Source organism: Crotalus tigris, unplaced genomic scaffold (genome assembly GCF_016545835.1).
Source record: "Crotalus tigris isolate CLP2741 ecotype Arizona unplaced genomic scaffold, ASM1654583v1 scf7180000018043.2394770, whole genome shotgun sequence".
Classification (NCBI taxonomy): Eukaryota; Metazoa; Chordata; class Lepidosauria; order Squamata; family Viperidae; genus Crotalus; species Crotalus tigris.
The window spans coordinates 731402-759254 of NW_024096792.1; the positions used below are offsets into that span (position 1 = coordinate 731402).

Genomic DNA, 27853 nt, shown 5'->3' on the forward strand with positions numbered 1-27853 from the left:
GTATTAGACTCTATTCAAGAGAGTCTATTCTATTGGCTTTCAAAAACCAATAGAATAAAAGGGAGTAGCACAACTAAGGAAAAGGGGAAAAAATGGCGGACTGCATTGTTTGGCGGCCCCCGTGAAATGGTCATTCGACTCCAAATGGGGTCCCGACCCACAGGTTGAGAACCACTGTATTAAGTGAACAAGGCTACGTTATTCAGAAATTAGAAGAAAAATTGATGGAAACTTAACCAAAGGTGGCATTTGTACTGTATACTTTTCCCAAAAGGTTTCCACAATTTTGGACACTACTGTACACCAAGTCCAGGTAATTATATACAAAACATCTATGCAGTATGGTAATGGCCTCATAAAAAATTGGATGTCCAATTCAGTTATCCAGGCGATTTGCCTCTGGCATTGCTTTGTGCAGATCTAGGGAACCAGAAAAAGCATGTAATGAGCAGTCTTACGCAATATGTTCCATAGTTTGCATATCAGCATCACAGTCACCACAAAGGAAATCTTTCCAGATCCACTGATACAAGGCAGAGGCATCCCTAATTTCATTCAATTTTATCCAGACAGAGCGAGGTAGGTCAAACCAAGCGGTTTGGTAGAGGGATCACTAATGGTGAGGCCTCAAGAAGATACCTATCATATTCCTCTCTCCAGGCATTCTTGGGGTTCAGCTGGGTAATGTTAAATGAATACCTGTTTTCCAAGCTGGCCTGTGCATTCCCCTGGTGAACAGGTAGGCTTTGTCATTCAGCATCCTTGTCCATAGTTGAACGAGACCTTGTTGTCTTCTAATGTGGGATGGTAAGATATTGCTAAGCACTGATAACCAGTGCATAGGAGTGAGATGCAATGGGCCAGAGATGATATGCATTGTCTGGTGTAGTTTGACTTTGACCATTTGGGCATGGATGCTGTTAAGCCACATGCTGTCATAATATTCAACCATGAAACAAACCAAAGTCAAAGCTGTTACCCCCCTTATTTAGAGGAATGACTTGATTCCAGTGTCCTTGGGCATTTCAATAGATTAAGAAATGTATTCGCATTCAGTTTCTAGATCAGAAAAAAAAAAGACCTTCCAATCTATCATGAAGGGTGGATTGGCACTGTATTTTTCCACCAGTTTTTCCTTTTCCTTTTTTTTTTCCTTTTATTAAAAGTTTTATAAATTTTACAAGAAAAACAAGAACAATACAGAACAAAAAACAACATATACAAAAGAAAAAAAGTTAAACAATACATATATATATAAAAAAAAAAAAACCCCCACCCCACACCCCTCCCAAAAACCCTCCCTTCCCCCCCCCTGAGCTTCCCAGAGCAGAATATAGGCTTGAGAAATAAAAAAAAATAAAAATTAAATTAAAAACTTTATGTTTATATATATAAAAAAGATATCTATAATATATATAAAAATAAAACTTATGAAAAAGCTATATGATATTTTTGTATACCCAATCTAAATTGTATAAATTTTATCCATTTGTCCCAGATAGCAAAAAACTTCTCTTGCGTTTGTTGCTTTAAGAAAGCCGAAATCTTTGCCATTTCCGCCAGATAAGCTACTTTAAAAAACCATTCCTGCAATGTAGGCAAAGATTCCTTCTTCCAATATTGTCCAACTAACAGCCTCGCGGCTGTGATCAAATTTAACATCAATACAACCTCCTTTGTATCACAATCTGTAACAATACCTAACAAAAATAATTGCGGAGTAAATTTTACCCTCCTTCTAAAAATTCTCTGGATATTCCACCATATTTTGATCCAAAATGCTTTTATCTCTCTGCATGACCACCAAATATGATAATAGGAAGCCTCCTTATAACCACATCTCCAGCATTTAGGTTGCACGTCAGGGTACATGTAAGACATTTTTTGTGGATCAAGGTGCCATCTATAAAACATTTTATAAAAATTCTCCCTTAAATTCTGTGCTTGAGTAAATTTGACATTTCTCACCCAAATAATTTCCCAGGTGTCCAATGAAACTGGCTCACCAAAGTTCTGCTCACCAAAGTTCTCCACCAGTTTTTGAAATATCCAGTGATTGTCACTTATAAACCTCCCAGTTCTTCAACCGTTCAATTCATTTTCAAGGATTTTTTTTTTCAAATTTCATCCAATTGCAAAATATCAAACTAATCTATACCAAATATGGTTACAGATTATATCCATAATTTATATGGGTGATGATAATTAGCAGGATCTGTGTATGAGCTAATTTATATTTTAAGCCATTTTAAGAGTAATCATTGACAAAGTATGGTCCCTGGGGATTACCAGGGAAGAATTAATGGCAGAAAAAAAATCACTAAAACTGATGTTCTCCAATTGTTATTAGTTTAAAACTTTTTGTTTTAAAAAGTTCATTGAGCCAATATTTACATCCCGCTGCTTTGCCTGCTTTAGCCTGTGCCATTATTTTCTTTACTTCTGCAATTGTGACTCTATACCCACATCTGAAGTGAAAGGGGTTTGAAATACAGTGCAGAGCATTGCCACTTTCACAGAATATGACGAAGGAAGTCAAATATACTGTATTGAAAAATACAGCTTCTCCAATCCAGGTGTATCCCTTTAATATTCTTCCCCAGACTAAAGATAGGGATACTTCCCTAATAATAAAACAAAAATAGGAAGACTATAAAAAACATTACCATCAATAAGTGATATCTTTTCTTGAATAAAACAGGTACAATAATGATGGAAACTCTAATTTATTGACACAGTATCTTTTTAAAAGAAGCATGTGCATATAACAGAGTTGGAAGGGATCTTGGAGGTCTTCTAGTCTTCTAGTCCAACACCCAGCACAAGCAGGAGATCCTATACCATTCCAGATAAGCAAGTGTTCAGTCTCTTCTTAAAAGCTTCTAGTGATGCCTCTAGAACCACAATGTCTGAAGGCAACCCCTCTACTGGTTAATTGTTCTCACTGTCAGAAAATTTCTCCTGAGTTCTAGATTGCTTCTTTCCTTGATTATATATGTGTGTGTTATGAGTGCGTGTGTGTGTGTGGTTTATTTATTTTATTTATTTATGAGACTTATATACCGCTTTAAGTGCAAGCACTCTCTAAGCGGTGTACACCAGTAAGCAATGTGTATATATATATTTACATTGCCCCCAACAATCTGGGTCCTCATTTTACCTACCCCGGAAGGATGGAAGGCTGAGTCAACCTTGAGCCGGTGAGATTTGAACCGCTGACCTGCTGAACACAGTCAGCTAAAGTGGCCTGCAGTACTGCACTCTAACTGCTGCGCCACCTCGGCTCATACAATATAGTAAATACCATACTGTAACTGGAGATGATATTTGGTAGTAAAAATTTCTGTCCTCATTCATTTAGAAAAAGGTTTATTGTTAATGCATTGATTGCTGACATCATTTAAACCTTCTAAATTACTAGAGCATAGATCAGATTCACAGATCTGCAGGGTTTCTTCTTTGAATAATTGACTGCTTTATTATATTTTAATATAGTTCATCATCAACATAATAATTTTCCTACTATGCCAGGATTCCTTAAGCTTCAGAAGCATCTGTCTCCAAATGTTTTGATTCCTTATTTAACTGGGCATTTTTTTCTACAACAGCTTGGAGAAATTGGTGGATCAGGAGGTCAAGAACTGGGGTAGTTTGAGAGACTCCTGTCATTTTTGAAGGTTCAAGGTTTCTGCTCATGGCACATTAATAGTTTTTGCCATTGAACTCTGCAGGAGTGAGTTACCGGAAATCTTGACTTGAAAATTATACCAAAGCAGTTTACTCACTTCCAAACTTCAAACATGTCTCCAGACAAGAACTTGGTTGATTGCATTAAATGCAGCTGATAAATCCAACAGGACCAGGGGAATTGTACCCCTATCCTAGTCCTATCAAATGTCATCAGCAAGAGTGATAGATATGGTTTTAGCTTCATATTCAAGCCTGAATCCTAAGTGAAGAATTTACTATAGATGTAATCCAACTATGTGATCAACAATCTTTCTAGAACAGGAAGATTAGAGACTGATTGATAATTATCTAGAATATTCAAGTCAAAATATTATTTCCTGAGGAGGGGATACACTGCTAGATATTTTAGAGTGAGCAATTTATCTTCTCAGCAAATTTATTGCACCAGGCCAGCAGATCTAGCTTTCCAAGTGGGACAGTGGTTATTCTAAACAATGCTCCCAGACAGCTATTTATACATGTAATATAAGTCAGAAATATAACAATGTTCTTACTTTTACTGACATGATATAATTTATTTTTTTAAAAAAAATTATTCAATGATCAACATGACTTTTCTCTCAGTTCATCTCCCAGACCTCCCCAGTTAACAAAGAATTCCTTGAATTAGTTAGAGAGAGGAGAAATCCTTTCAAATACCACTACAAAAGAATTAGCTAAGGCAGTCAGCAAAAATGTTCCCTGGAACTCTCAAATGCCCTTTGAGAAGCAGCAGGATCCATTAGCTATCTATAATGGTTAGAATGAATAGGTCCCTTTAGCAGAACTCTGAAGCTGCCTGGAAAGTGATCTAACCATGACATAGGATTTATTAACATATTCCTCTGGGCCTCACTTTCTAGATGGGTCAGGTCCATGATCACTTTGGACAAACCAGCTATGAATGTTCAGGTTCTGCTGAAAGAAGGACCTTCAACAATTGTAATATTGCAAAGCAGATTTCTTTATGCTTACAAATACACAGTTGGGTATTTTTCATGTTTGAAACTGAAAAGGCACAGCCTAGTTTAAATTAGTGTCAAGAGGGCCCATTAATAGTCTTTTTCTCAGACCAGCTATTTCATGAGATAATCACTCTAAATTGGCAGCATTTCTTTGCCTGAGCACAACGTTGCCTGCCAATCAAGAGAATGGAATGGGTTTCTTTGTTCTGTAGATCTCTGTGCGTGACTCAGAATATGATGAAACTTTTCTTGTGCTGTAGCTTGAAAACAAAGTGAAAATCCAGCTGAGTGAACTCTACATCTCCGTGGGTATGGTGATAATAAGCAGCAGAGGCCAGAGTGCATTTAGTTCTGTGATTGGAATCGTTATGATACTTAATGTTGCTAGCAAATTAAAAAAAAAAATCTTAGAAATGCAGCACAATTTGCACTACCATGTACAATTGACGAGGGGCTTGGAAGTGAGCTTAGGGCACACAGTTCTTAGCACTAAAACTGAAGGGCATCAAGAATTCAATTTTCTCTTTAAATAGTAAAAGAGTCAGAGACAGCATCCATATGGGAATTCAGAAAAACTGCACAATAGCTAGGTAATTACCGTGAGGGAGAGTCTCTCAAACAACCCACATTTTCAACAGAGATGACAACATGACTTCACTGCTCCCAAACCATGAATTGGCCAAAACCCAAATACTGACATGTAATAAAATGAGCCAAAATAGAATGTTGGCCCAATTTTCCACTTTTAGTCACTAGCTGATTTTATCTACTATAAAATGCTTCTACTTCACCTCATTGTGACACAGAAACATTAACAATTTGGAAAGGGAGAACTGACGGTACTTTAGCCATAAAATAATGATTTAATTTTCTAAGTGTGCAGATCATTATTATGTATAAATCTAAGTTAGGACTGACATTTTGACATGTCCCCTAGCATAGGGGAGTCAAATTTAACATAGCATCCAAATAACTACACTTAATTTTATACCAGATCTAGTATGCATTCCAGAACAACAACAACAACAACAACTTATGTTTGCAATTTCTAAAATGAGTAGGAGGAAAACATATCAATTGCTCAATTGTTCCCTGTTTAAATATCCTTCTAAATTAGTAATGGCTAAAGCAGGGCTTCTTTGGCGGTAGTGTTCTATCAAATTCCTTTCTCAGCATAGCTAAACTGGGATTTAAAATTTCAGCATGACTGGAAGGAGAATGAAATCTATTGGTCCCTATATTCATTATAATATATGTTCTTTCATTTTTTAATTTGATCAATGATAGTAAAATGATAAATTTGAAATAGAAGCAGCCATTCTCTTATTTCAAAATATTTGGAAACTGGGGGGACTTCCGGTGGTTTAGTGTCGGTGATGGTGGCTACTTTGTAGCCGTCCTCCTGGGAAAGCGTGAGAACTGCGGAGAACAGCAGGCACCAGCTGTTCTGCGGCTCAAAACCTCCCTCCCGGGCGAAGGGGGGGAGGGGAGTATCACCTGAATAGAGGTAGAGCCTCTTGAACCCCCCAGGAATTTTTCCTTGGGGGGTGAAAAGAGAGCTCCCTCGGAGTTCAGGTTGCCTCCGCCTCCCAGCTGTCTTTGTTCCTTCGGGAACAAAGCAAAATGCCGCTACCACCTCCGCCCTTAAAGGGACCGGGTGAGTTATTTTTAAAAGCGGACAGAGTTGGATAAAGGATTTTTCTTATTGGATTTTATTTGGACTTTAGCTTGAAAGGTTGACCTTTATTTCTTTTTCTCTTTTTTCTTCATTTTTTCTTGTGTGGAGAGTGAAAGTAAAATGGCGATTGGAAAGGTTTTTTTTTCTTGAAAAAAAGTGAGTGAAACGGAATGTTATGGATTAGATGGTTTTTTCTCTTTAAATTTTTTCTTAAGGTGGATTTGTGTTTTGGGAAGATTTTTTTTTAACTCTCCTTTGTTATTTTTTTTTCCCCTTCAAGGGATTTTTTATTTTTTTCAAAGAAGGAGGAAAGAAGAAACAAGATTTTTTCTTTTTCAAAATGGCTTCAAAGAGGCAAGCAACTTCTACAGTACCTAAGGTGGCTTCTTCTCCTGCGATTTTACCGGCACAACAACCTAAAGCTACACCACCACCCTCTCCTCCTTTGCCAGCAATAACGGTACAAGATATGAAAGATATAATCGGAAATGCTGTAGCTCAAATCAGAAGGGAAATGAAGGAGCTTTTAGAGCAGAATAATACTCAAATCAGAGGGGAAATGAAGGAGCTTTTAGAGCAGAATAATACTATTTTGAGGCAAGATATAGTGATGGTCTTAACAGGACTTGCCTCCGTGGTTGAGAAGTTGGATTCTAGAGTGGAAGAGGTGGCAGATAAGGTGGATATTTTGGAAGACAAATTTGAAGGCATGGAAAAAAAGATGGAAATTTCACAAGATGACATTGTCATGTCTCAGTACAGAGAGATGGAGTATGCTTTAAGAATCAGAGGTCTGAAAGAAGACATCCAGTAATACTTGAGAGAGATTGTGGTAAATGACTTTGCTGCTATTTTGAATAGAGAGAAAGAGGAAATACTCAGAGAAGTTGAAAAAATATTTAGAGTTAACTCTTAGGTTGCAAAGCAAAGAAATTTACCAAGAGATGTGGTGATTTATTTTGGGAAGAGATCTCTGCGTAATGAAATTATACAAGCTTTTTACAGTAAGAGGTTTCAGATTGCTGCTCAAGATGTCATCATTCTAAAGGAGATCCCATCTAAAATCTTAAGAAGGAGAAAAGAGTTTGCTTTTTTAGCTAATGAACTTAAAAAAAGATTGATGCCATTCAGATGGGAGATTCCGATGGGTATTGTTGTGAGCCATGCGGGGACGCGTTATAGACTTAATACAGTTTCTAAAGCAAATGAGTTTTACAAGTCGGTCCTGGGAGCAGGCTCACCATCACCTATGATGCAGAAAACTTTGGATGGTAAAGAGGTGGAACAGCAGTCTGAAGAAGTAATATTGATGGATGCTGGAAAGTCACAGGCGGAGTGGTTGCAACAAGCAGAGATTAAAGAGCAAAGAATAACTCGCGCAGCACATAGACGTAAGGAAAAGGAACAACAGAAGAAAGAAGTTAAAGAAGTTCTTCAAGAATGTATTTCAGTGCCTGTGGGAGGAGCAAGACCCAAGAGTTCTGCACCACATTCCTCAATGGCAGATCTTCAAGCAGTCTTCTCCAGGCTTCTGGTTAAGGGAGATGGTAAAGCTCCTGACATGGAATGCTAATGGCCTTAATTCCCCTCAAAAGAGAAAGAACATTTTTCATTATTTAAAGCAACATAATAATGATATTATTTGCTTGCAGGAAACACATATTATATCTAAAGATCAAAAATATTTAGTTAATGCCCGTTTGGGATCTCATTTTGTATCTTTTGCTCCTGGGAAAAAAGGGGGAGTAGTTATCTATGTTAAGCAAAACTTATCAGCCTGTTTGGTAGAAGCTGATCCTCAAGGGAGATATGTTATGATTGAAGTTGGTTTGTATGGTAAGAAAGTACTTATAGTGGGACTGTATGCACCAAATCAACAACAGGAACAATTTTATAGACTGTTACATCAAAAATTAACTTTGTTGGATTATAGATCTGTTATACTAATGGGAGACTGGAATGGTGTTTTAGATACACAAAGAGATAAAAAAGGATCCTCTATTTCTTTTAAACAGGCTAAATTACTTAAAGCTTTTTTTGATTTGAAAGAGGATTGGGAGCTGCGAGATTATTGGCGTGAACATAACTTGGAGGAGAGAGACTTTACTTTTTTTCAGATAGACATCAATCTTTTTCAAGAATTGATTTTTTTGTCACAACGGATTTATATTTTAGGGTAAAGAATGTTAAAATTTTTCCCAGGACATTGACGGATCACAGTCCAGTTTGGATGGAATTGGTTGATGAAAAAGAGGAAAGGAGATCGTGGAGGATGAATGAAAATTTATTTAGACAAGAAAAGAATGTTCAAAAATTAAAGGAGCAATTAAAGGACTATTTTGCTTTAAATATGCATAAGGGAACTTCAATGTCAATGGTCTGGGACTCAGGTAAACCCTACATGCGGGGGATTTTGATACAAATGAATAATGTTCATAGACAGAGGCAGATGCAGAAACGTAAGGAGTTGGAAGATGAGATCAAATTAAAAGAAAAAGCTTTGATTTTAAATTCTACAGATGAGAAGGTTAAGGAATCTATAAAATTGCTTAAATCACAATTTAATATGTTGATGGCTGATCAAACTGCAACTAATTTACTGTATATGAAACAAAATACATTTTGTAATGCTAACAAACCAGGGAGATGGTTGGCCTATCAACTGAGAAAGAAGCAGAGACAAAGAACTATAGATAAAATAAATTATAATGGTAAATTGGTATATCAGAAGGAGTTGATTAAGAAATCCTTTTTAGATTATTACCAAAAATTAGATATGAGTACTAAAGTACAGGTTTCAGATATAGATAATTATTTAAATGAAGCTAACTTTCCTAAATTAACAGAAGATCAGAAACAAGAAATTAATGGTTTGATTACTAGTGAGGAAATTGAGATAGTAATTAAAGAATTAAAATTAGGTAAGGCACTGGGTACGGATGGTTTGACATCTATTTATTATAAAACCTTGGTACAAGAGATGATCCAACCTTTAAGTGAGCTTTTTAATAATATATTACAGGGTTCAGAGATTCCCCCGTCATGGGGTAGAGCTTTTATATCTTTGATTCCAAAAGAAGATCAAGATCTTACTTTACCAAAGAATTATAGACCTATATCTCTTTTAAATGTAGATTACAAGATTTTTTCAAAAATTTTAGCTAATGGGCTTATGAGGGTTTTGCATCATGTAATACATACCGATCAAACGGGTTTTATAACTGGAAGGTACATGAAGAATAATGTTAGACAAATTATTAACTTATTAGAATATTTAGATAAAAACCATCAAGTTTCTGCAGGATTGATATTTTTACATGCTGAAAAAGCTTTTGATCAGCTGAATTGGCAATTTATGAAAAGATTAATTGAGAAAATGAAATTTGGAGAAAGAATTTTACAAGCTCTTGGTGTTATTTATCAAAAGTAACGGCACAACTTATAGTTAATGGGGGTTTGTCAGAGGTGTTTACAATAGAGAAGGGGACCAGACAGGGTTGTCCATTGTCACCATTGCTGTTTGTCTTAACCTTGGAAATATTGTTGATTAAAATTCGAGAATCACAGCAAATAAAAGGAATAGAAGTTAATAAAAAAGAATATAAATTAAGGGCTTTTGCTGATGACTTGGTGGTTACCTTATCTCAACCTACTTATTCTGTAATAGAGTTATTACAATTGATATATCAGTATGGACAGGTTTCGGGTTTTAAAATTAATAACAATAAGACTAAAATATTGCCTAAGAATATGACCAATTTGGATAAGCAGATTTTGGTTAATTTGACAGATTTTGAGGTTGTTAACAAGGTAAAATATTTGGGGGTTATTTTATCTGTTTCTAATGCAAAATTGTATAAAAATAATTATGAAAGGCTGTGGGTCAATATACAAAGAGATTTGGAAAAATGGGAGAAGTTGCAATTATCTCTTTTGGGAAGAATTGCGGCGATTAAAATGAATGTTTTGCCAAAGTTTCTTTTTTTATTTCAAATGATACCTATTCTAAAGAATGAGGTTAATTTAAATGAATGGCAGAAAGGTATTAATAAATTTATCTGGACAGGGAAAAAACCAAGAGTAAAACTTAAAATTATACAAGATATTCGTGAGAGAGGTGGACTCAAGGTACCGAATTTGAAATTGTATTATGATGCTGTGGTTTTAACATTAATAAGTGACTGGATTAATTTAACAAACGTAGAAATACTCCTCTTGGAGGATTGGGATTTACTTTTTGGATGGCATGCCTATCTAATTTTTAATAAAAAGGTTGATAGGGTTTTTAAATCTCATATTATAAGGATCTCTTTACTTCGGGTTTGGAGGAAATATTATAGAAGTGATTTTAAAATTCCACTATGGGCCATACCGGGGCATGCGATAGAAGGGATAAGGAGAGGAGTTAAGATGGATAGCGTTTCTTATGCACAATTACTTAGATGGGATGGTAAAAACTGGCAATTAAAATTTTTGGAAGATTTAATACAAGAAAATATTATTTACTCATGGTTTCATTATAGACAAATAGTGGAGAGGTGGAAGATAGATCGTAATGTGGGTTTACTTAGAGAAGATGAGAATTTATTAAAACAAATAAAAGATCAAAGACGAACTCATATTAAGAGAGTAGAATTGGATTCAGAAGCAGAATTAGTTAAAGAATGTATGGTGAAATGGACACAAAATTTTGATGAACCGGTTTTATTAGATACCTGGGAAATTATTTGGGTGAGGAATGTTAAATTTACACAAGCCCAAAATTTAAAGGAAAATTTTTACAAAATGTTTTATAGAAGGCACCTTGATCCACAAAAAATTTCTCGTATGTATCCTGACTTACAGCCTAAATGTTGGAGATGTGGATGTTTGGATGCTACTTATTATCATATCTGGTGGTCATGTAAAAATATAAAAGCTTTTTGGATTAAGATATGGTGGAATATTCAAAGAATTTTCAGAAGAAGGGTAAAATTTACCCCACAATTGTTTTTGTTAGGTATTGTTTCTGATTGTGATACTAAAGAGACTATATTGATGTTAAATTTAATTACAGCGGCAAGGTTGTTAGTAGGGCAATGTTGGAAGAAGGAATCTTTGCCTACCTTGCAAGAGTGGTTTTTTAAAGTTTCTTATTTGGCGGAAATGGCAAAGATTTCAGCTTTCTTGAAAGATCAATTGCAAGAGAAGTATTTTTGGGTATGGAAAAAATGGATAGACTTTATACAATATAAGTTGGATATAAAATATTATTTAGCTTTTCAATAACTTATATTTAAAATTTAAGATATTTTATAGACTTTATAGACTTTCCCCCTTTTTTTCTTTCTTTTTTTCTTTTCTTTTTATTTCTTTTCTTTTTCTTTCTTCCTATTTTCTTGTATTTCCTTGTATTTTTGTTTTTATATATATATTATTATTGTTAATTATTTTACAACTTGTTTAATTAATGTATTTAGATTTGTTTATGGTTTATATTTGTTTTAAGACTTTTTGAAAATTTTTTAATTAAGCCTGTATTCAGCTCTGGGAAGGTCGGGGGAGGGTATGGGAGGGTTGGGGTGTTTGGGGAAGGGAACTGTATTGTTTTGTAAAATCTAAAAATTTTCAATAAAAAAAATATTTGGAAACTGACCTAAATTAGATTATAAGAAGTGGAAATGTTTGCAAAAATTCTATCCTAGTTTGTGATGAAATAACCTTCACTGTCACTAAATTTCTTCTCCTTGAGTTGCCAGGAGATGGTGCTGAAGAACCTAAATAGAAGATATAATAAGGAAAAATCCTTAACAAGATGTTTCTTTGAACCTTTCATTTTGCAGTAAGACAATGCCTTCAACAATTAGTTTAATCTTTTCTAGCCTTAAGCATGCCCATCTTTATGAGGAAAATAAGATATAATGTGAACAAAGCTTGAGGTGGAAGTGGAAATTAGATGCTCTAATTAAACTATTGTAGTCAATTCATTTGATTACAGAACTTCACAGTGTAACACACAGAATAAGTAAACTGGGGAAAATGAGAGTTGCCTTGATGAAAAAAATACTGTTCAAAGGATTCATAAAGAAATAATATTGCCTTAATAGAATTAGAAACTGAATATGAGGTGCTTGTGGGACAAGGTACTTGTGAAATTACTTGGATACATTTGCAGATGTTAAATTTAGTCCTTAGTTTGAAATTGAAATGAGAAAATCTAAAATCTTTCAAAGTTCTTTCCTATGAGACAGACAGAGAGAGGGAGAGAGAGAGAGAGAGAGGGAGAGGGAGAGAGAGGGAGAGAGGAAAACGTATCTGTCTCTATTTCTATAGTAAATTCCGTCACTAAATGTATGTTTATTTATTTATTTATTTATGAGACTTATATACCGCTTTAAGTGCAAGCACCCTCTAAGCGGTGTACACCAGTAAGCAATGTATATATATATATATATATATATATATATATATATATATATATATATATATATATATATATACATTGCCCCCAACAATCTGGGTCCTCATTTTACCTACCCCAGAAGGATGGAAGGCTGAGTCAACCTTGAGCCAGTGAGACTTGAACCGCTGACCTGCTGAACACAGTCAGCTAAAGTGGCCTGCAGTACTGCACTCTAACTGCTGCACCACCTCGGCTCTTGTATAATTACCACCACCAATAACCATAGCAATACAATCCATTGCAAAAGGCAGCTTTGCTAGGAACAGTTTATATCCTGCAACAATACCTTTAACATATCTATGGAGATTCTCAATTGTCCAGGTTGTGGTTTTCCCAAAAGGATTTTTCCAAAAGGCTACTGGAATTTGTTGGTTTTTTTTCTTGGTGTGATGAACCACAATACACACAAATACACATAAGAGTCTGTGTGGTATAGTGATTGAGGTACTGGGACAAATGCAGTCTTCTGGCTGGATGGCTTTGGCCACCAACTTTCTCTCAACCCTTCTTCCTAGTGCTTTCTTTCCCCTCACCAATCCCCATCTATATCCCAGTGCGGCATACGCCAATAACCCACCCATTCCCAAATTTCCACCATATTTGTTCCATTTCCTTAACTAGGCCTATTATTATTCCAGTGTAGTATATTCTTCTGACCTATATTCTCACGGCCTTAGAGTACCACCAACCAATCCATCTAACTTTTCTTCTACTATCTACCGCCACTAATGATTCAGTGAGGCATATCCCAGCAGGCTCCCTGTGAGTCCCACAGGAAGTGTCTTTCCTTTCTTTTGACATGTCAAAAGATTTCCCCCCCCTTCAATTGTTTATGCACATAGATTTATGTGCGTGAAAAGGTGATGATCAGGATTTTTCCCCCTCATTCATATTCCTAACCTTTCTCCTGGCTATCGCTGTATCCACAAGCTCTCTTTCTCTCTTTCTCTCTCTCTCAAAAAAAATCTGCTTACTAACTCAAAAAGAAAAGCTTCATTTAGAGCTGGGATAAATTAAAGGCATCATTCAATGAGGTAAGTCAACAGTTCTCCTTTGAAATGGATAATTTTTTAAAGGTTCATATAGCCCTAGAGCAGTGATGGTGAACCTTTTAGAGACTGATGCCCAAACTGCAACCCAAAACCCACTTATGCACCGTCGAGTGCCAGGTGGGTGTGGCCCATTGGCTGGACGTGGCCCATTGGGTGGGTGTGGCCCACTGGGTGAGCCTGGCTGCAGTGGTAACAGCAGACTGGATGGGACTAAAAAGTTAAATCAATCAATTCCAACTTTGCAAGATCTTTTTTTTTCCCCGCAAGAAGTTGAAATTGGCTGATTGAACTTTTTTTTTTTTTTTTGCACGTGGCGGCAGAGGCCTAAAGCGAAAAAGTTTTATAAAACCCAGCTGAAGGCCTAGGACTGGGGCTACAATGCGCGTGCCCAAAGAGAGGGCTCTGAGTGCTGCCTCTGGCACCCGTGCCATAGGTTCGCCACCGCTGCCCTAGAGAGTCAACTTACTTATTTGAGATACTAAATATCTGAGGGTAACATATACAGGATTTTTGTTGCACTTATCCCTTTAGAAGTGTTTATCTTTTCCTGGTCCCACAAGTCAAATAGATCCAGAACTTTGAACCACATTTTCCCATAATAGCCATAAAAAAGCAGATAAACGAATACAGAAATGGAAAGGTGTACAATAGAAGACAGATCTAATGTGGCTTTCCCCAATGATGTGCCTTCCATGTTATTTAAATCTAGAAAACCATCAGTTGTAGAAGATCAACCTACTATGAATTATGGGACAAGACTGCACACTCTCGGTTTTCATACATAAATTAAACAGAATCTTAATTTAAAAACTAGCATTGAGTACTACAGGAGAAAGGATAATATTGAAGACACTAATAATGTGTAAAATGCCCCCATGTTTCAGTTGGTGTGCTCAGTGTCAGAGATTTATATTTTCACAGTCCATTTTAATTATCTTGTTTCAGAGTCTTCAAAGTGGTCCTATTAACTTAATTTCCCTCTGCTGTATTTATCTCAGGTATTTCAAATATTCTGTATTTTCTTATACTAAATCCTTTCTCTGCATAATGAATTTGCTTAAAAGGACACACATAAGAACAATTGTGATTAATATTCTTGCTAGTGTTTCATATACCGAATCCCTTTTCAGATATTATTAGAGTCACTTATCATTGCTGTTTTGTCCTTGGATATGTCTTCTTAAAAGCTTCTTCTCTCTTGAGCACAAGACAGAAAAGAACAGCTTTGCTGCTTGAGCAAATTAATGTTAATCTTAACACTTTTTCAATTTCAGACTTGAGATGATCCTATATATAATTATTTACATGTTTTATATAACATAGATAGATAGATATCAATAGATAACTGATTGTTGATTAAATCAATTAACCATATCAAATATATAAAACTCACACAAAAATACAAGTAAATACAAAGAAAACAGTAGGACATGTTCATAAGTCACAAAAGTAAGTAAATAAATAAAAATGTTAAATATGCAAGACTGAATGCAACCAAATTAATTTCTCTTTGCACCTATCCCTGATGTTGCAAAAAATTTGTTTTTGTTTTCTTATGGTTTGATCCAATCATAATTCAATTAGGCATGCCTGCTTTGCATCATTTGAAGACGGAACAGTACACAGGAACTCATTGGGGATAACATTAATATGTAGTTGTTGAAGAGAGCTGTATTTTTATTTTAAAAAGAGCACATTTACTAAATAGGAAATTAAATTGCAAGCAAACATAGCTTTGGCTTTCTAATCAAACATGAAGCATTTAAAGACAGTGCTACCTACATGAAAAATCATTGTGGAAAAAATATGTATTCTTACTGTAAGAATTTAAATACAGTAGTTAGTAATTTATAATAACTGTGTTTTTTTCAACCATAGTTTTATAATTTGTGTTTTCTTTTTGAAAATAACAGTAGTTGAATAACTAAGCCTTCATTCATACATATTAATTTGATCTTGAATGATTTCCCATACATGTGTCAAGTCTGTTTTCCTGATTATTATGACAAGAAGTAATAGAGTTTTCTGTATAGTCATCCAGATAGTTGTGGCCCAGATATTGTAATCTATATCAGCCAGGATTTCTAAATATCACACACCAAAATATGAAGCATGCTATCTTTGAAAAACAGTGCATTAATCTTTGCAAGCTGCTAAGTTCTTTCCTATGCAACTTATTCCATAACGTCTGCAAAAAGTATTTTCAAACTTGCATTCAAAACTTTTGAGCTTTCATATGATTAATTCCATAGAGCATAAACTTACCAACATAAAACCAGAAAATGGCATAATTGCTACTTGCATGCATTATTTATAACTAAATGGTCTATGAAAAAATAAAGTCAATAAAAGAAAGTCATTGAGTGTTAAAACCAATCTGCTTCTTCCTGCTTAACTGACATCAAAATATTACCTCATAAGTTCTAGAAGTACTGCCTCATAATTATAAGGCTTTGATTAAAAATAGAAATAAATATTAATAATTATGCTATTATTCTGCACATTTAGCACATTTAGCACAAACTAGTGTTCTTTTTCTACTGTATACTTTGAGTAGTTTCTCAATATATTTTTAAAGGATATAGAGATGTATTTATTTATTTGACTTTTGTCCTGGTTTTATTGCTTTATAAGTAATTCAAGGCTGCAAACATATGGATAGCAGAAAGGGTGATGGTGACAGATGACTCTGGAAATAAGCCAGTCTTATACCCTGAAGTGCTTTATGGCATACAGTGTTAGTGAAAGTTGTATTTTAGAAGGAACAGGGAATTTATTTTTTAAAGAAAAAGGAATTAATGACAGGTTGTATGAGTGGGGTAAAATTAGATCAATCTAATTGATCTAGAGTCAAGGCTGGCTGGGAAATTCTGGAAGTTGCAATCTATACCTCTTCAAGTTGCCACAGTTGAGAAACATTGACATATGTCATCTGTATTTTACAAAACATTTATACTTATAAAACAATAAGGAATCTTCCCACTATGAATGAATGGCTACAGAAGTTGATGGAGTTGGCAGAAATGGCAAAATTGACTGTTTTGATTAAAGAAAAGAATACAAGTACCCTTGTTTCTACATGGAGACTGCTTCTGGACTTTGTGCTTGAGGTGGAAAAAAAATGAAACTTTGATTCTGTGTTTCACTGATTAGATTGATTTGTTGTTAGAGAAGTGGCTAGTTTATACTATTATGAAAAAGTAAAAAGTTGAGGTTCGATGTTAATGCTTTATTCTATTGCAACAGGAAGTTAGAAGTCAATGTCTTTTTTTCCATTTTCCCTCCCCATTATGTCCTACTATTTGCTTTGTATTTTGTATTTTACTCTGTAATTCAATAAAATGTAATAAAAAATAAAAATAAAATAAAAAATAAATAAAAGAATGAGGAATCTACTCAACCAAATGGTAGCTGTTCTTTCTTTCTTTTTTCTATTATGTTTAATGCAGCTTTCTAATAATAGTAATTTGAGCTTTCCAAGATGTAGTGTAGTTATTTCTGAGAACATTTAAACTTCCATATTCAGCTTCAAAATTAAAATTTCAGCTTATTCATCTTGCTAGAATGATTACTCATGAATTTTTAAACTATTCGTATATTACTGTATTGTTGTATTAAACATGTGTATTTTAATTGATGTTTTTATTGTTTATTAAAAGCAATTGGTCATTGCTTGAATAGACATAATACAAATATTCATAATAAATTAATAAACTCGTTTTAGCTGTCCTGTGTTTCTTTATAAGAAAACAGACCTATTTCTATGTTCTTTAAAATTTTATTTTTTGCAATACTTGTAGCTAAGCCTGCTGAACTTGGAAAATAAGCAGGAAATCAAATGTTAGAATTATACATATTGCAGAATTGAACTTTTAATCTGAATTTAAATGATCAATTGTGTTAGTTTTTTTTCAATATTTCTTGCCATAAAATCTGTGTTTTGGAAAGTGAAAATCATGCTGGAAGGCCATCATAGAACACTTCCATAGGGGCCTACAGAGATTTCCTGCATCAGTGAATAATACTGCACCATTATATCATAAACTGTTTTTTGAGGTTAAGTGTGATATCACAATGTATATACAAAATGGGTAGGTCTTGCATTACAACAGCATGATACTGCTATGGTCATTCATTCATTCATTCATTCATTATCCCACCTTTATTATTTTTATAAATATCTTAAGGTGGTGAATATAGCCACTTTCCTCTTCCTATTTTCTCTACATCAACAACTTTGTGAGGTGAGTTGAGCTGAGAGCAAATGACTGGCCCAATGTGGTCCAGTGGGCTTTTACGGCTAAGACAAGATTTGAACTAATGGTCTTACACTTTCTAGCTTGATGCCTTAATCCAATGGGTTTGCAGTGTCTTAACCCACTGTAATCCACAGATACCTGGGGGAGGGGGGCATAATGTCAATCACAGGCCGTCCACAAAGGCTTGAAGGAATGTTGTGATTTAAATCTTGGATTAAGTTTGGTGGTCCATGGCCATGGTCCAGGACCACAAAAGTTATTTAAAGGAGTCAGTGATGAAGAAATGGTTGAGAACCACTGCTTTAACCATTAGGCTTTCTGTTCCTCTTGATCCCCCTTTAGATATTTATTAGAACGGTCTTGAAGAAAACTTTATTTTAACATAGAGGATAAAGAATTTTTTCCCCAGTACTATTTTTTCTAGTCTATTTATAATTTAATCCTTGCTCTCTAGTGTATATATATGCAAAGGCAAAAAAAAAAAAAAACATTTTTAATACGTAACAAAAACTATGCATTTGACAAGAGTTAATTTTCTTGTAAAAAAAATTCTAGTGAAAACAGTTCAATTAAGCATATTTTTAAAAGGAAATAGTAAAACACCTGTCATAATGATGTGAACAGTAGTGCTAAAATCTATAATTAAAACAGGCCTCATGGGTGACATTACAATCCTTTATTACACTTGACAGCTAATCTAGACACTTGACTCCTAAACTGATATATTAATCCTCACTTGGGTTGACCTATTGATTATCTGGTCTAATTCAATTTTCCCTATTTCAGGAGCCATTCACCTGATTTGTGACTATGTCCCAGAATAATGTATCCATATTTGATCATAAATCTATATTATGAGTATGATGTGTTATAACAAATTTTCTTACTGCTTACCAATGAAAAGATGGATGATGCTGTAATAAGAAAAACACTCTCTTTGCATGGTTATCTATATTTACTATATTTAGATCTTGCTACCAATATTTATGAAGAAATAAATGCATACAAATAGATTGAAGGAATATACAAATAATTCTTTATTATAAAAGGCTTGCAAAGTGCCATACGCATTGGCTACAAAATTGTAAATGAATTGAATAGTGCAGAATTTTCTTTTGCTTAAAATATCTTAGCAGGTTTTGATAAGATAAGGTTGTAATGATAGATAAATTCGAAGGTTTTTTTTTCCCTCTGTTCTTCCTCCTCTTCTTTTTCATTTCCTTCCTTCCAGCAAGTTAGATGAAAATTAAAGATGGTTTTATGTACATTTGGATGTTGTATATATTCATATAATTGATAGAGGAGCAAAATTCATGTTCGCTATTATAAAAATGCTGCATATTCATGCAACATATGCTGTTTACCTTCAATATATAGACAGGCCTATTACATACCGTATATTCCGCCGTATAAGGCAACTAGGCGTATAAGACGACCCCCAACCTTTGAGAAGATTTTCAGGGTTTAAAAAGTCATCTTATATGCCAAAAAATACAGTACAATATTGAATTTCTGTTTATAGATGAACACAATAGGAGCTCCTTTTCTGCTAGAAAGCTTTGTCCTGTTAGTGCTTATTTCTGTAAAAAAAATAGGGCTGGCCACTAGGGGGCAGATTGGTTTTAAATTCAGAGAACAGCTACCCGTATATGCGTAAAAGACGACCCCTGACTTTTGAGAAGATTTTCAGAGTTTAGAAAGTCATCTTATACACGGGAAAATACGGTACATTATTTTGAATGAAAGGAAGTAGACTAATTGATAGTAGAAAGGGCAAAAGTTTTAGAAATACTTTTGCTCACATTTTTCAAAAAATGGCACTTTGGTTCAATAGCTTCTAGTTACAGGAATGGTACACTGTGCATATATTCTGTCTGTAAGTATATTACTTCATTTGTAAATATGTTAGCAGTAACAAATCTTAATTAGATACTTTATTTAGGAAATATAACTTGGAGCAATATTCAGAGAGGACTGCTTTGGGAAAAAATAGGTAATTAAACTGCCTTGCTTGGGAGAGAATAAGTGAGATAATGAGAGCGTATTAGTTTTCATTATTAATATTATTATTGCTTGTTTTCTTGAACCAGATAAAAAGAAAAAAAGATTCCTAATGGTTAGATCAATTGTAGTCTTGAACAGTATTTTTTGGAAAATAACAGTAATGTATGGGGCTACATATAAAATCAAAAATTCACATCCAGAAAAAAACAGATCTAGGATAGTGGTAGAAATATTTTTCATCTATCAAAAGCCACATTTCTCAGAGAAGTTCTGCTACAAAAATGGATGTGTTATACTGTTTTACTTTCCTCATTGCTACATTTTTTTTTATCTTACTGTCTACATAGCAAGATTATTTCACTATTTACAATTCAAAGAAAATAGTTTTAATTGTCATGCCCATTTCTTCTAAAGGTTATATTTTTAAAAAGCCAATATTTTTTTCTAGCAGGCAAACAATTTGTATGTGGGGAAAATACATGTGTATAAATACTTTTCTAAAAATACATATATTTTGTGAATATTTTGAAGTTACTAAGATGTAAAAGGGCAGGAGCGACTATAAAATGTCAATGTATCCCAGATTTTCAAATATTCATGTTATCCAGAATTAATAAGTTCATACAATAATTCTAATAAGACAAATTTCTGACTTGTTCTAAAAAAGATTGTTCTTGCCAGGGACCTGCTACAAAAATGGATGTTTGACATTTCTCATTTAATCATATGCAGAGGGCTGTTGAAATTAGGCCCGTAAATTTGGCCAAGAGCTTCCTTTGTAGGTAAACATAGTGTCAAACCTACAAAACTACTTTGGTTACAGCCATCTTTCTTTGTTTTTTGGCTTGCCACAGCTATGGGGGGGGGAGGGAAGATGCATTCTTCTACTTCAAAACAAGTAACTTTTTTAGTCTTTTTTAGGTCAAATCGCTCAAGTGTTTGGTGGACTAGAACAGGGCTTTTCAACCAGTGGTACGGGTACCACTTGTGGTACATTGGCACCTGGCAGGTGGTACGTGACCATCCTAAAAAAGTGGGATGGGAGATGAGCTGAGGGGAATGAGCTGAACCAGTGGCAGCACCGCACAAGCCTGAGCGAGAGAAGGCTGGAGCTGCAGGGCTGTCAGGACTCAGTGGAAGCGCCAGGATTAGTGCCGCTTTCCAGCTGATTGGCACTTCTTTGGGGCTGTCAGGGCCCAGTGGAAACACCAGGATCAGCGCCAGGCTGCACCTGGAGCTCGGCGCTGATCCTGGTGCTTCTGCTGAACCCTGAAGAAGCACCAATCAGCTGGAAAGCAGCACTGATCTTGACGCTTCTGCTGAGCACCAGAAGAAGCGCCAATCAGCTGGAATGTTGCAGCATCTCCAGGGTCTTGTGATTTACATTCAGATGCTTGGCAACTGATTCATATTTATGATGGTCACAGTGTCCCAGGGTCATGTGAAGTGACCAAAACCTGCTGCAACCACCCAGCAGACGGGGGAAATAAAAACCAAACACCCCCCCACCCCACCCCTGCTGCCAATCCTCAACAGAAATGCTCACAACAATGAAAACCTCGGACAGGAGGAAGAGCATTGCTGGGCGGGCAGGCAGGTGTCTTGCTCAGCTGTGGCTTGGGGGGCACTTTTTTCAGTGCCATTGTAACTTTGAACAGTCACTAAGCGAAATGTTGTAAGTTGAGGACTATCTGTACTTTATCACTTTTTTCCTCTTTTTTTTTTAGTCATCAAGTTTTTGACACCTTGCTAGGCGACTGGTGATACTCAGATGTTGCCATATCCTAAAAGTGGTACAATGGGTGAAAAGGTTGAAAAGCCCTGGACTAGAATTACCATTAGAGAGCCCGTCAAAAGGTGTTAATTGGAGAATGTGAGTTATTACATAATTAGGGAGTTTAACTTCTATTTTGTATCCTTTTTTGGGGGGGGGACTTCCAGTCTTGGTTTCACTTATGTTCGTGCTGATATTATGTAGCCATTAAAATTGTTCTTGGAGGAATGCAAATGCCTCAAAGTTCTTATTTCTACTGGTCTCATCTATTGGAACCATGACAATACACCTTCCCACTGAGCTAAGATTCTACCATACATTTTTCAGAGAGCAGAAAAAGTCATGAATAGAAGGGCTGCTTCTTCAGGCAAGAAGTTCCTCCTCAACCACCAAAATGTGTGTGTTTTATCTTAAGTAAATGGATCATCACAAATCCTTGCTGAGTATATGTGGCTAATTGTAACTTCACTGACCTGGATTAGCTATTGTCTTTTTCTTAAGAATCTTTGTATGGCCTCAAAAGGGTGAACGGGATAGACAGTCCTTGTTCTGCTGTTACAGTAAGCATATTACTCTTTTATTGCTTTGTATCTGCACATGCGTATGTGCAAGGCTAGAGAGAAGAATATGAAAATAGTATCCTTTTTAAAATGGAGCCCCAGAGCTCAAAAGATATGAAATGTAGAAAAGAGATACCAATGTAATTTATTTACATATTTACTTTATTTATTTTTGAAATAACACTGGGGTTTGTTTCTAGGTTAGTTCAGGATTAGTTTGTAGCTAAGCAAAGCAAGTTTTTGCTTTGCGGGTTAGTGGATTGTTAGCATTAGTGAAGATAGGGCAAGTGTTAATTATAGCATGGAAGAAAATGTTAGAGAAAGGGAGCAGAAGAGAGTGAAAGTGAGAATTCAATGTAGCCAATTATAAAAGGGATGACAGACCGTTTAAAGCAGTGGTTCTCAACCCGTGGGTCGGGACCCCATTTGGGGTCGAATGACCATTTCATGGGGGTCGCCAAACAATGCAGTCCACCATTTTTTTCCCCTTTTCCTTGGCTGTGCTACTCCCTTTTATTCTATTGGCTTTTGAAAGCCAATAGAATAGACTCTCTTGAATAGAGTCTAATTCTATTGGCTTTCAAAAGCCAATAGGAATTGTCCAGGCTGCCTCTGCCCTGCTGAGCCCGCCAAAAGTCCCAGTCTGCAAACGGTGCTGCACCAGTTGAGTAGACCTCGACTTACGACCGGTTGAGTAGTCCTCGACTTACGACCGGTTGGGGGTCGCGGCATTAAAAAGGTTGAGAACCACTGGTTTAAAGACCATTATATTTGGAAAAAGGTGAGAGAGCAGTAATTAATATGGGAAATAGGGCTATGGGAAGGATTTGAGAGCTGTCATTTCTTACATCTCAGGTTGCTTGAGAAAAATTCCAGTCCTTGGAATACAGAGTAAACAGAGATAAGCTACATGGGTAATTCAGCTAACTAAAAAGCTCAGTAAAGGATGAGGCTCTATTTTTGCTGAACCTTGAGATGTGTATGGCATCTGGGAGATCAGGAGACACGATCAGAAAGATAAGCCAAGGATATTTTTAAAAACTGTTGAACTGCATAATTTTGTTCAGTGAAAATGACTTCATCACAAATGGACTTGTCAGATCAACCAGCAACCAGCAAGGGGGAAAAAAGCAATAACTAGGGACTTCCTGTTGTGCAAGTGTGGGCACTGTTTGAAGAATGGTTGCTGAGAGCTATTAAAGTGTGAGGGTTCCAGAAATAATGCCCTGAAAAACTAGACTTGCCTAAAGAAGTGCACTGATTAGAAAAAGAACTATTTCGTTATGCCATCTAAGGAAAAATGGGGATGGCTGAAGATCATCTCCTGACTTTATAGGGACCTCCCTAATCTAGTCTCACACATTGATTAACCTCAGAATGAAAAGAAATCGTATAATACACCCTTATTTTTATCCTTCCCTGATTCCCATAATTACATACTACAATTATTCTTAATTCTTTTTTATTTGAACAGATATTCTAGTGAGTAGGAAAATATGAGTGAGTGCTCGGCATTAGAAAACAAGATAGAAAGACCTGCATATGGATTAGAGAACAAACAAAAGTATATGATATCATCAAGAGAGAAAAAGAATGGAAATGGAAAAGAGGAACTGATGGTAGGTGGACCAAGGCAGTCACAGAATGGATCCCATTTCATAAGAAGCGTCCACAAAAGAGACCTAAAACAAGATGGATCAGCGACATTAGCCCAGTATTGCAGGAAGAGGCCTTCATCCTGCAGAAGAAGAAGAAGAAGAAGAAGAAGAAGAAGGAGAAGGAGAAGGAGAAGGAGAAGGAGAAGGAGAAGAAGAAGAAGAAGAAGAAGAAGAAGAAGAAGAAGAAGAAGAAGAAGAAGAAGAAGAAGAAGAAGAAGAAGAAGAAGAAGAAATTATGTATTACACATATAATCATATTATTTATATCTCATACATCTCATAATTTTATATTTTTATGGCTTTATTCTGTGTCCTCGGAATACCACATCTACAGTAGAATTAACATTCAAAATCTTTGCACTCCTCAGGATGGTTGAAATAAGGAATCACTAGCAAAGTAATACCACTTGAATTAACCAGACTGGGTTTCTTACAGACACAGTAATATAAAAAGGTAATCCTTCTATATCAAAATAACACTTTGCATTCAAATTAGAATGCTTTCTTAAAATCTTTATTTTATCTCATACAATTTATAGTGTATTTCTTCAAAATGTAGAGAAAAAAAGAAGGCTTACAGAAAAGTTATTTTTCTATCATAACTTTGGGAGATAAAGAATGGAATTGAAAATAATTGTTTTTTATAAAAATGTATCACATAGTATACTCTGATTATTCTATCAGATATGGAAGAACAAGAATAGCTGTTTCCCATGCTGCCCCACGAAATTTCTATCTTGTGATGGACTGTGCAATATCCTGGTGAATAGGGAGGGCGTTGTTCCTTGACCATAATCGAGCAAGTGCTTGTTGTCTTATTGTTGGGCAGCATGATATTGCTAAGTATTGGTAACCAGTTCACGGGAGTGGGATGCAATGGGCCAGAGATGATACGCATTGTCTGGTGGAGTTGGACTTTGACCATTTGGGTGTGGACACTGTTAAGCCACACACCAGCACAATATTCAGCGGCGGAATAAACCAGAGCCAAAGCTGTTATTTGTTATTATGCATCCCCCCAAAAGATATCTTAGGTCATCTAACTCCAAATGCCTTGGTTCCTTAGTTAAAGTAAGCATTTTTCCCACACCATAGAAAAACTTTACACCGGGGAAGAAAAAAAAATACTACATTTTAACTATTCCATTCACAGAAGGACTGAATAATCCAAGCCAGTCAAAATCGAAATTGTGTGATAAAACAGGAAATTAAAAGATAAGATTTTACCAAAATGGAAAATTTACTTTCTATATCTGCTGGCTGCAATGGGTAAAGAAAACATTTAATCCAAATTATTTTCCCAAAGCGTATTAGCTTCAGGCAAGATGTTAATAATGAAAACATTAAACCTACATTTTAGCTCAGTACCTCAGGCTAAAAACACCACTAGAGAAATGAAGATCAAGTTGCATGCTAGTTTGTTCCTTCTTTCCTTTCCTTTCCTTTCCTTTCCTCATTCCTTTCCTCATTCCTTTCCTTTCCTTTAATAAATCCATGTCATGGTTGTCCCCAAAGGTGGTTTTTCATGAGTCAACTGGACTTCCTTGTTTTTCTTTGAAGACATTTCACTTCTTATCCAAGAAGCTTCTTCAGCTCTGACTGGATAGTGGGGAATGAAAGGATTTATATTTCTTGCAGATAGCTGGTCATTTGCATTCTTTAGTGAGTCATTGATGCTACCTGGAGGCTTATCTGTGTCATCAGGGTCACCTGAGTAGTACAAATGGGTGTGGAGCCTTCTTGGAACTGTTGAAAACTGTTGTAGACTGGAGATATATGATGTCATATCTCTCTCCCTCTGTTGAGAGAGGGCTGTTCAGTTTTGACATAGATGGCCTCTTTCATTCCACTTTCAAATCGGCGGTCCTCTCTGTCCAAAATGTGGACTTTGCTGTCTTTTAAATGAAGATGGACTGCTGAATCTTGTCCTGATGGGTTTGTTCTCCTATGTTATGTCATGCGTTTATGAAGTGGTTGTTTTGTTTCCCCAATGTACAGATCTGCACATGGCTCATTGCATTGTACTGCATATACCACATTGCTCAGTTTGTGTCTGGATGTTTTATCGTTGGGGTGGACAAGCTTCTGCCTTAGTGTATTCTTGGGTTTGAAGTGTGCATGTATGTTATGTTGGCTGAAGGTCCTCCTGAGGTCTTCCGATATTCTTGCAATGTATGGAATGACCACATTGCTCTATTTATTGTTTTTTTCTTTGTCTGTTAGGGAGGTGCTCTTGCTGAGTCTTTTTTGAGATTTGATGAAGGCCCACTTGGGATAGCCACAAGTTCTGAGGGCTTCCTTGATGCGTATTAGTTCTTTTTCTTTCTCATCTTTGCTGGTAGGTAGGCTTTCATTCGATGGTGTAGGGTTCTGATAACTCCCATTTTGTGCTCCAGTGGGTGGTGAGAATCAAAATGTAAACTCTGTGTGTGGGTTTTCTGTAAATTTCAATGTTAAGGCTTCTGTCTTCCCTAATGTATACTGCAAAGTTCAGGAAGGCTAGACCAGGGGTAGGCAACCTTGGCTCTTTTATGACTCGTGGATTTCAACTGCCAGAATTCTTGAGCCAGCATGGCTCAGCTTGGAAACCACTCCCTTTCCCCTCAGCATGGCTGGCTCAGGAATTCTGGGAGTTGAAGTCCACCAGTCATAAAAGAGCCAAGGTTGCCTACCCCTGGCCTAGACTATTTTCCTTAACATCTTCATGTGTGAATTTGATGTATCTGTCCACCGAGTTGATATGTTTGGTGAATGCTCCCAATTCCTGTGTTTTGATCTTGATCCAAATATCGTCCACATACCTATATCAGTGAGTGGGTGGAATTCCTTTGAAGGAGTTTAGGGCTTTGGTTTCTACTTCTTCCATTGGCCAAAATGGGGGCCACAGGTGAGCCCATGGTGCAGCCGTGTTTTGTCTGTAGAAACTTTCACTGTATTTAAAAGAGGTAGTGGTCAGGCAGAAGTCCAGCATGGCACATAAGTGGTCTGGACTGAGGTTGGTTCTGTCACCTAACGTGCTGTCTTGTAGCAGACATTTCTTCCCTACCATGACAGCTTCAGTTGGAATGTAAGTGAAGGGGAAGTCACATCATGGGAAACCATGGTCTCATCTGGGTCCAGTTTTAGTTTCCAAGGCTTGCTGATGAAGTCATGTGAATTTTTGATGTGATGGGTGGTGTTGCAACTAGAGGAGCTAATACGGTAGTTAGATGTTTTGCAATGTTGTAGGTGACAGAGTTGATGCTGCTGACAATTGGTCTGACTGGTGTTCCCTCTTTGTGGATTTTGGGGAGTCCATATATGCATGGCGTGGCTTCCCCAGGGTAAAAACGGTACTATTGTGGCTTGTCGATGATTTATACTTTGTACAGCCCCGTCCAGGAGGAGCCCTGCCACCTCTTCATTCTCCTCTTGCCTGGGAAGCCCAGCCTGGCCAAGGAGAACGAGCATAGTATCAGCAGCCTTGAGGAGGAGGGACCCTGCAGTGCAGCCCAGCCCCACTTCTTCAAGGGAGGACCTGGCCATGCTACCCTCCTCCTCAGGTCTGCTGCTGTTGTGCTCACTCTCTTTGGAATACGGCAAGGCTCCTTTGGTAGATGATGCTTTTGCACTTGCCTGGTCTTGCCTTCCTCTGCTGAAGACCTCAGGATCTTCCCTCCTAGCCTTGCCTGATCCTCCCACAGGCACTTCTCGATGTGAGTGATGTTGAGCTGGGCACATCGAACTGGCCAT

General features: G+C 36.3%; 1 pseudogene; it reads right to left on the bottom strand.

The window, feature by feature from the left end:
• Positions 1–376: 376 nt before the first annotated feature.
• Positions 377–27853, bottom strand: LOC120309593 (annotated as a pseudogene).